This window comes from Cupressus sempervirens, chromosome 1, assembly GCF_028749045.1.
Source record: "Cupressus sempervirens isolate cs-2001-9-10 chromosome 1, ASM2874904v1, whole genome shotgun sequence".
Taxonomy (NCBI): domain Eukaryota; kingdom Viridiplantae; phylum Streptophyta; class Pinopsida; order Cupressales; family Cupressaceae; genus Cupressus; species Cupressus sempervirens.
The window spans coordinates 174,361,795-174,372,302 of record NC_143118.1 but is presented as its reverse complement, the minus strand read 5'-3'; positions in this window follow the sequence as shown (position 1 = coordinate 174,372,302).

The following is a 10,508-nucleotide window of genomic DNA, read 5'->3' as shown; positions in this document are numbered from 1 at the left end:
TATTAAACCTCTTCAAAGTAACTATGCTCTGATACTAATTGTTAGAAATAGATAATATTGAGGAGGGGTGTGAATCAGTATTTTATAATCTTTTGCCCACAACTGAATATTGTAAATTACTTTATAACTTGCATATGAAAGTAAACCAATAATGATGAAAATTAAATATAACCATACATATAGAGAACTCATAACATAATTATTTATTAACTAGGGAAACCATGACCAAGGGAAAACCCTAGTGGGGATGATACCCACTAGATGATTCACTAAACAAAAAGATGAGGTTAAGGATATTGACCCTATTAGGTGTCTATTGCATACATATAGTGTCTCGAGTCCTTGTTAGTGTACCAGTCCTTGTTAGAAGCCTCAACCTAGTTAGGAGTTGGTACATTAATTACAATGTATTCAAGAAGAGCCCATTGCCCTAACATGTAATTATACAATTTAGTTCTTTCACAAGATATATATACATACAATAATTGCTCACTATTGTAACTCACACTTTCTCTCCTCTTTGCCTTAGATTTCATATTAAATAAAGCTTTTAGATGGTTCTCACAATAGTTTTCATGTCACATCTAATTATTCAACTTTCACAATATCTATACAACTCTCATTCTCCTTATCTGTACAACATAAGATCTTTACTTATATCTTGCACATTCACAAATTGTTGCTCAATCAGCTCACATGTCCTCACATGCTTAAAATAACATAAAATAATATCCACATAGTTAGCTTAACATGACAATAATTATTTTGAAACCAAAGTAATTCCTAAAGTTGTACAACTTTTTTTTCTGCTATGCTCTATTTTTCATTGTTAAATATTAGCACAATTAAACTTATTGTAACTTGTGCCATATAGACTGTACATACATGCACACTAGTACACATCATCATGAAAATGTAACTAACCTTTCCTCAACTACACATAAGCTAACTCTTTATGTATAGTCTATACTATTAAGATATGTTCACTATATTACTGTAAACTATCTAACACTTAGACATTTTTCTGTCTCTGGATGCATAAATGAAATTCTGACTATGTTTCCATAAATGACAACCATCAAGAAATCTATTTGACCATATTTCTAACAACCAATGCTAGTTCAATAACTCCCCTTCTCTCTAAATTCTATATAGAAAATGCTACTTAGATGACAATATATATTATTGGAGTCTAATCTCTCTTATGGAAATGGGAAAACTAGTTCTTTCTTCTTCATTTGAACCACTAAATTCTAATGGGAAAGATCATTTAATGAAACAAGGATGTAACGATGTCTTGTATAATTGAATATCTCCTAGGTTAAAAAGACAAATGTACAACACCTCTTTTTAGTGATTATTTTGATTAATTAAGGCATGAAGGGACCAAACCCTTACATATAAAGTAACATTAAGTCTTAGAGTAGATAGACTAGAAAGATCATAAGAAGTGACCATACAAAAAACTAACTAACTAGAACTAGCTACTAACAAAAAAGTTGAAAAAAAAACATCATAACCATGCTGGGTAAATAGAAAACCCTAGGTAAGTAAAAAAATTTATAGACTAGACTGCCAACAATAAAGCATAAAAGATAATGAATATAACAACATGAAGGTCCAAAACATTTAATCTCTCATTAGAATATTTGTTTATTAAGAAGTGGCACAAAAACATCTCACCATAATTTCATGCATTAAAATTTATAGTCTTAAAAAATATGAGCTATTATTTTTTTCTTATTCTTTTTGTCTTATTTACACATTCTTTCTTCGACTCAATACATTGGGACTAAATTTCATAATTTTTATCTTTATAAACTCTAAAAATGTCTAATATTGGAAGAATGGAAGCATAGTGTTCAAAATAAAAATAATTGTTAGATATCTATGTTAGAAGCATTGCAAATGGTTTTAGCTATCTATGTTGGAAGCACTAGAAAGTGTCATATCATATTCATGTGGTAAACTAATTTTGGACCAACAACATGTTGTAGATTAAAGGAGAAATAGATTGAGTGTCATTATCCTTTTTAGCCACACATTAAACAATGATCTATTAAAAATCTTTTTTTTAAAATACTGTAATCAAGCATATTTTTCATTGAACAAACCAACCAGCCACCTACTTTTTGAAAAATGCATGTACTCGTGTTGCATTGCAACCCTTGTCTTGTTAAAGAAATGTAGTATAGTATAACAACTACAAGAAATCTTTTCTTGGGTGGGACAAAGCCTCTCCTCATGTCCATCAAAGAGATGTCGTCATCATGAGGATAAATACAAACTTACCCATGGAAGAATTCCCATGGTAAGGCAAAGAAATAATAATTTCACTATCCATTTTTAAAAAGAGAGCTACATTGTAGAAAATTTATTGCCAACTAATAGAAGAATAGTCTTGATATTGTGTACAACAAATATTTTATCTAGAAATAATAAATTTGATTTATTTATTTATTTTCCAAAATAAATTCTCTATAAAGTACAAAATAGGTGAACACTTTGATATGTTCATATGAAGAATATTAAAAATTAGTAGGCTCCTTGTGGGAAACTTTGTTTTTTAAAGATGGGAGTGTTTGAGTAATCATATTGATAGGACTATCAATTATATTTTATATACATTGAAACAAAACTCTCTCTATATATGGAAAATCTAGAGATTAGAGAAAATAAGCTAAAATTATTAAATTAGTTAGTCCATGTTAATGAATCTATAACAAATTTCTTATAAAAAAAAATTCTAGTTTTCATACATAACTAAAATTTTCACTAATGAATGTAATGTAGTGTGCTTGTCATTGATATTTTCTTCCCATGATTTCCTATTTTATGTAATAAATGACCACAATATTGCCCCAAATGCAATAACGCTCAATGTCCATGATTCATAATTCAAGGACAACAAATGTTAGAATAACTAATTATTATTACTTTCATATAATTGCTGGAAGAATGTATCTCACATGAACAAAGTAATAGAAGGATCAATGGTTCAAGTGCAAGAAATCTTTACCTTTTCAAATTAAAATGTTCAATAAAAAATAAAAGGAAAGTTGACCATTTTCATGATACATGTATTTTGTATGAATACAAGTCTCCAATAATTAAAGATAAGTGGTAAGAAAAATGTGCAATGCCTCCAACATAATATTGCGAGATTAAGGCATCTAAAAGATGGAATAACCATTTTATGATTGTAGTTGCAAAGGTGGATATTGTTGTATTATTTTGTCTATTCCTCCCATAATGGCATCATTAGTAGTATGCATGGAAACATGATTTTATTTAGTTAGAACATTCCAAGGTAACTTATTGAGTATTGTTAGCTTTAAAAACCTAATAGATATACATCCATGAATTGGTTAGTTTCTCATCATCAACCCTAATGCAATAGTCAAACAAGATGATTAAGCCCTGGCAAAAGAGAGAAAAATTATAACATAAATTATAAAACTTCCAATTAGAGGATAAAGAATAATCAACCATAATCAAAGACAAAATAATATAAACAATCAATCACACTAGTGTTGGAAACTATAGTTGAAATTGTTATGTTTTCATTGATGTCATATCTATTTGATTGATGAAGAGGATTTGAGAAGTTACTCATAACAAAAACACCTAAAGGAAAGGTTGAGTTATGCAAATGAAGCTAAAATGGGCATTTGAATAGTTAGAGTTTGATAATATAATATAATTTTTTACATTATTAAGACATATGAAGAGACTGATAGATTGTAAAAGCTTGACTAGGGAAAACAACAGAAGATAAAGTAACTTGAATTTTATGTCAATGGATGCTGGTGTCGACCAAGCACTAGAATAGAGCACATTGAGTGCCAGTACAAGTTGAATGAAACTTAGTGTTGATCGAGCATCAATATCAATCGACTAAACAATGTAAGTGCCAAGAAAGAAATCCAAATATGACTAAGTGTTAGAACCTAGTGGTGACCAAGTGATAGAACTTGGTAATGACATAGTGACAACATTTTGAATGCATATGACAAATTTTGACTTCTAGCCAACTCAAATGATTTCTTGGGATATGGAAATGTCAAAATTAGATTGATTTGAGTACAGGAATGTGTTTCAATCATTGTTTTGTCACTGATGTCAAACCTATTGCTTGCTGGTAAGACAACTATCTAGTTAATTTGAGTACTATCATTTGTGTAAGAATTTTCCTTAGGGAAAAATCACCTACGATCAAGAAGCTCAAGCACTAGCACAAAATGGACCAATAAAGTATGATCAAAATAATAATATGAAAATGAGTTGACATACATACATGTTAGAATTTGTAATCTTTCCTTGGTTGTATTTATTAAATGGGATAAACCAAGGTATCCCTTATGTTGTTTGTCCTCTAGTCCACATTTGAGGACAATTGTTTTTTTGTAGTTCCTTTATTAAGGAAAATAGTTTATTCCTCCTTAAGAGAATTATGACACTTGTTATGCACACACTTATGAATGTGACAATAATTCACATGAGAGTTATAAATAACTCCTCTTCTCATCTCTTTATAAGAGATGCTTCTCTCTCGTTCTTAACACACAATCACGATGTAGTTCATGTAATGAGCCCTATGGCTCCACATTCTCTCTCTCTCTCTCTCTCTCTCTCTCTCTCTCTCTCTCTCTCCATTCTTAGGCATTTGCCTCATTCATATAATTCACAAGGGATTTTCTTTGCTTTTCCCTTTCAAAATCCTTGTCTCCTCTTGTGTTGATATTGGAAAGCTCTTATAAAGTATGGTAATTATGTTCATCACAAACTCTCTTGGATTAATTTATAATTATTTATTTTTAGTTCATTTCAATTTTATTATTTCTAACATGGTATCAGAGAAAACTCATCCTTGTTTTGACTTTTATGTGATGAAGGTTGGCATTCATTGGAGCACACCTTATTAAATAATTTCTACTTAGGTATCTCTATTAATAAAATATAATTTTTTTCACTCTCATTTTGGAAGGTGTGCCACCAAAACAAGTAGCATATTTTTTAAAAAAAATTTTATTATATAGTGTACAAGCTTTTGATTTTAAATATTTAATCAAAAAAATTAAATATTTATACTAAAAGCGTTAATATCATTTCTACTAAACATTTAAATATTTTTTTCTATTGTTTCAATAGCATTTATCAATTTCAGGTTGATAGTATTTTTATTATTATTAAATATTTATTACATTGATATTTCCCTAATAGCAAATTTAAAATTGTAATTTATATCTTTTTGAGTATTTATATATATTGTTTAAACATCTTTAGTATCTCTGTGTATTTCTATTCTTTCCCAACATGATTCTACTATTGTTCATTTTGAAGGCTCAAACAACTTTAAAAAAACTAAGAGATTCACAGATTGAAGTTCTTGGGTGTCTTGAAACATTTGTGTTTTCCCATTAAACATTTGATGCAAGAGCATCCAGAGGTATAAAGGCAATCCTGTGTCACCAAAAAAAATGTACTTAGACTTAGTTTCTATTTCATGTCTTTACATTTTTGGATACCCATTTGGCTCAAATAAAGGTTCCAACTCTCATAGTTCAACTATCAGTGCGTTTGAAAATCCTAAAAAAATAGGAGCATGTATTTGGGCCATCATTTCGATAAACTAGAAGGTGTAAATTGGCCAGATGAATGTAATCATGATTTAGAGCATTCCAAAAAAAGAATCAGGTCAATAGGCCCCACGGTTTGAAAGTTATTACAATTTTTCGGGTTTTGGAGACCTCCTAAGAATGCTTCAAAGTCAGGTTTGGGGCATTAAATGACCTCAAAAATGTAAACAGTTCGTCAATCAGAGCTACAGTTCAAAATTTATGCCTCCCGGAAGCTCGGTTACCGTTTTTGGATTCTTCAAGATTTGCACCGACTTGTAATGCAGGTTCCAGGACCTTCTATTTCATCGGTGGATGCCTACTAGCACTTTCTAGAATGTACTCCTAGTCCTTAACCCTTCAGGGTATATTTAAGGAGATTTCTGGCATTGTAAAAGGCAGTTCGGAGTGGAGTTTGAGAGGGGGTGCTAAAAGGAGAAATATTCTCCAGATTTATGCTATTGTAAGCCCTTAGGGCATGTTTTGAAGTTTATTTTCTCAATTAATATAATTTTCCCTTTTTGTTGGTTCCATTATGTTTTTGGGTTGTGTCCCCATCAACATTCAATCCACTGATGTTTATCTATTTGATGTCAATACAATTTTCATGATCAGGGAAAGAGTTTCTTCATTAAATAATGGTTTATAGTGTTTTTCTCAAATACCCACAAAGCTTTTTCATTACAAAAGCTTTAAATGTGGGTTGTTTAGTTCATATTTGTGTATTAAGAAAGGAGCTTCAAAATTGGTCTTTTTCCAAATCTAGCATTTATATGTGTGGGGATTTTATGTGAAGTATTTTACGTGTTTGAATCTGTAGAGAAATAACAACTATGTCTTTATTTGTGGCTCATGTAAGCTCCCCTATATTGGGTTCATGTAGGTCCCCATCCTTGAAGAGTTGTGGTGATATTGATTCCACTGTAGAAATGATACATTGAGGATCACCAGTTTTGAGATCATCTCCTTCCATTTCTTTGTCATCTTTTTTCTGTTTGTTTTCCTTTCTCCCATTTAGAGGCTCGTATTTGTGGTTTCCAGTGCCCACTATATTCTGGCAATATTCCCTTTTGAGCAATGTTTTCAAATTACTCTCCTTATTTTTTGTGTCTAAGTCTTTTATTTCTCTTCCTTGTTCAAGCTTTTTTCCCTCCCAATAGAAATCTGCAAAAAAAAAAAAACAAGAAGTAATCATTTATTTCATACTTCTACTGTCATTATTCATTCAACTTCATTATTTATTTCGGTTCAGTAGGGTGCAAACTCATTTTCTTGCTTTTTTTCTATATTTCTTGCATTCAAAGTTATCATTCCTTTCTCTACCAGTATACTAGTTATGTAATGTTTAATTATTTTTGTTAGATTTTTCAGAGCATCAAGTGTTATGCATCATATTTTATTCTCCTTTTTTAAATCTTAACATTCTCTTTTGTCATTTTTTTGTCCTCATGTTGCACTGTTTGAAGGATTTTTAAATTTCAAATAAGTTTTTTTCCTTTTCTCTGTCTTTCCCTTTCCACTATAAGCCTTTTATGTAAGTGTCCTTTAGAAAAAAAAATTCATATTTTGATTTCATAAAAAATTCTTATAAAAGTACTTCTCATTTTGGTAACTTTTAATTTTTTATTTGTTAAAAGGTTTCAATAAATACTTATCTTTAATTTTAAAAAAATAATAAGTTCAATTTTTTTAAATTTTCTTTATAAAAAAAAAAAAATTTCTTTTTAATTTTTTATTTTATTTTAAAGATTATATTAAAATATGAGTATTTTCTTTTTCTTGTATTAATGATAATGACGGTAAGTCTTTTTAGTCTTTTTATTACAATATGATTTATCTGGCTTATTCAAAGATTAATAGAGACAATATTTCTTAATCTTTGTTGTGTTTCAATATTTAGACTAACCTTATACTTATTACATTTTTGAGACTTCTCACATCATTGGTCCTTGTAACCAATGTATGTTTACAAGTCCTCTCGATTTCTTACGTGATTTGTTTTTACAATGTTTACACAATTTATATTAGCTTTTTTAAGAGTCTTTTATTCAAGTATTGTCCAAATTCTTTCAAACATTATGAGTTATCATTTGAGTTATTTGAGTATTTATTCTCTCAAGGGTATATTTATTCTAGTATATATGGGTGCACACATATATACCCAGATAAATATATAATTTTATGACTATAATGATTCAAAAATTGATATATTCCTTCAGAAAATGAATTAAGTACTCATGTTTACCCTCAATGGAGTTTTCTTTATACCTTATATCCATATTTCATTTATTTTTTCATTAATAACTCATAGCATAAAGCTAAGTAATGTGATCTCTACATTTACCTTAATTCTGATTGGATTATGAGTTATCTTACACATTTGCATTCAAATTTATTGTGATATTTTGATGTGCACATAGTTGCACTTTTATGCTTTTATGGCATCGTTCTATGCCCATGTTGGCACTTTATGGTTTTATACCATTGATTTATATGAAGTTTTTTTGAGTTGCATAGGGAGCCAATTTTTCAAGGTTAACTATGTAGGTCCCCTTAGTATAGCTGACACATAGTTTCCTTATCTAGCCCATGGAGTATCCCTCCATCCTATATTGGTGTGCACTCATTTTATATGGATTTTCCCTCCATTTGATTCTATCTGTTCCACTTTGAAAGGATAACATCCTTATGGAGTTTCCCTCCATTTGGTTCTATTGGTTCCGCTTTGAAAGATTGATATTTATATGGAGTTTCCCTCCATTTGATTCTATATGCTCTACTTTGAAAGGTTAATATCTATGGCAATATGAAGGAAATATGTTGTTCAATCCTAATAATCCATTCCTTTTAGTATCCTAACAAAAATCATGATAATACTAATTTGATCAGTATGTCTCTCCTTATACTTTATTTTCATATATTAATGTTATAATGATTTGCATACTTCACTGCTTAGATCATGAATCATGCATGTTATGGATTGATCACCCATTAATTTTCAATGAGATGATTCATTAAGTGGACTATCTATATCCACATGATTGATGCAATGTTGATGCATGTATCATTAGTTGGCCTTGTCTGTGGTCATTAGTACATTAGTATAATATAATTTTCATAAGAAAATTGCTCGAACCTTTTTTGTACTTATTGATAATATTTAAGCATATTCTTTATCTTGATATTAGGTTATCTCTATTACTTTGTGGTAAAATGTTTTTTTTCCCTCATTGTTTCTCTATGAGAGTTTTATTATCCTTATTGAAAAGGATTTCTAATTTGAATATGAGATGAAATACTTCTTGTGGATAGTTGTCTTGTTTCTTGTGTCTATGTTTTTTAGGTAATCCATCCAGGCATATACAAGACAATATTATTTGGTGTACTTTAATGACCTATTCACTTCTCTCTTGGCTCTATGAAGATCTACCTACACTCACAAGAGACCTATTTGCATAATTGAAGACATTGTTAAAGATCAAGTTGCTGCTATTTAGAATTTCATTGTAAAAATTTGGGTTAAATACCATTTGATGTAATTTCCCCAAGTAAAGATTAAGGGGGGGTGTTAGAATTTGTAATCTTTCCATGGTTGTATTTATTAAATGGGGTAAACCAAGGTATCCCTTATGTTGTTTGTCCTCTTGTCCACATGTGAGGACAAGTCTTTTTTTTTAAATTCCTTTATTAAGGAAAATAGTTAATTCCTCCTTAAGAGGATTATGACACTTGTTATGCAGACACTTATGAATGTGGAAATCATTCACATGAGAGTTACAAATAACTCCTCTTCTCATCTCTTTATAAGAGATGCTTCTCTCTCATTCTTAACACACAATCACGATGTAGTTCATTTAATGAGCCCTATGGCTCCACATTCTCTCTCTCTCTCTCTCTCTCTCTCTCTCTCTCTCTCTCTCTCTCTCTCTCTCTCTCTCTTCATTCTTAGGCATTTGTTGTCGTGCCCAAAAATACGAGGGCAAAAACACACAAATATATATATTTTAGTTAATAATTAAAAGTCACTAAGTTTGATATGTTAATATCACAGCTAAAGTAAAGGTTCACTACATTTCCCCTTAAGTTTGTAATCAAGAGAATGAATCAATCGGTAAATTTGACTCTCATTATTAAAATGATATCAACATTTCGTTATTACATTAAGATTTCAATGATATATTCAAATTATTAGAGCAACAATATAAATTGATCTTAAATTTAACTATGCAAAACAAATTACATTATTTGATTAGTCTAACATAAAATTGTTTTAACATAAAAAACTTATTGGTTAAAATTTTTATTTAATTTAATTCTAAATTTAACAATTGAAATCAAACTACTCAGTTAGTGCTAACTTAATAAAACAAGATAATAACTAACACAAATATACTTGAAACTTTGAATATACTAATAAAATTGTTACTTAATTAAAAAAAAAATTCTAGATTAATCTAAAATCTAAACATTTCTAAATTAAGCTACATTATATTTCAACTAAGATAACTCTAATACTAAACTAACATTTGCAAACTAAGAAAAACTATATTAAAAAGAAACAATAAATGAAACACTAACTAAAACAACTTAATTAATCTTAACTAATCTAAAACTAACCAACATGATCACAAGAACATTACAACTAATCTTACCCAACAACAAAACAAATAAAAGTAAAACACTAAACCATTCCTAAATTAACTTAAACCTACACTAAACTAAAAACTAATCCTAACATTAATACTAATCTAACCTTAAGACTAACCCCCCCCCCCGCCCCCCCCCCCCCCTTAATTTCCACCACACCCAACTTTCAATAAATACCTAAGGACTGGGGTGCGCTGCCCAAGCATTGACTGGGTGCACTATGGACAAGCGTGCCCCACTTAA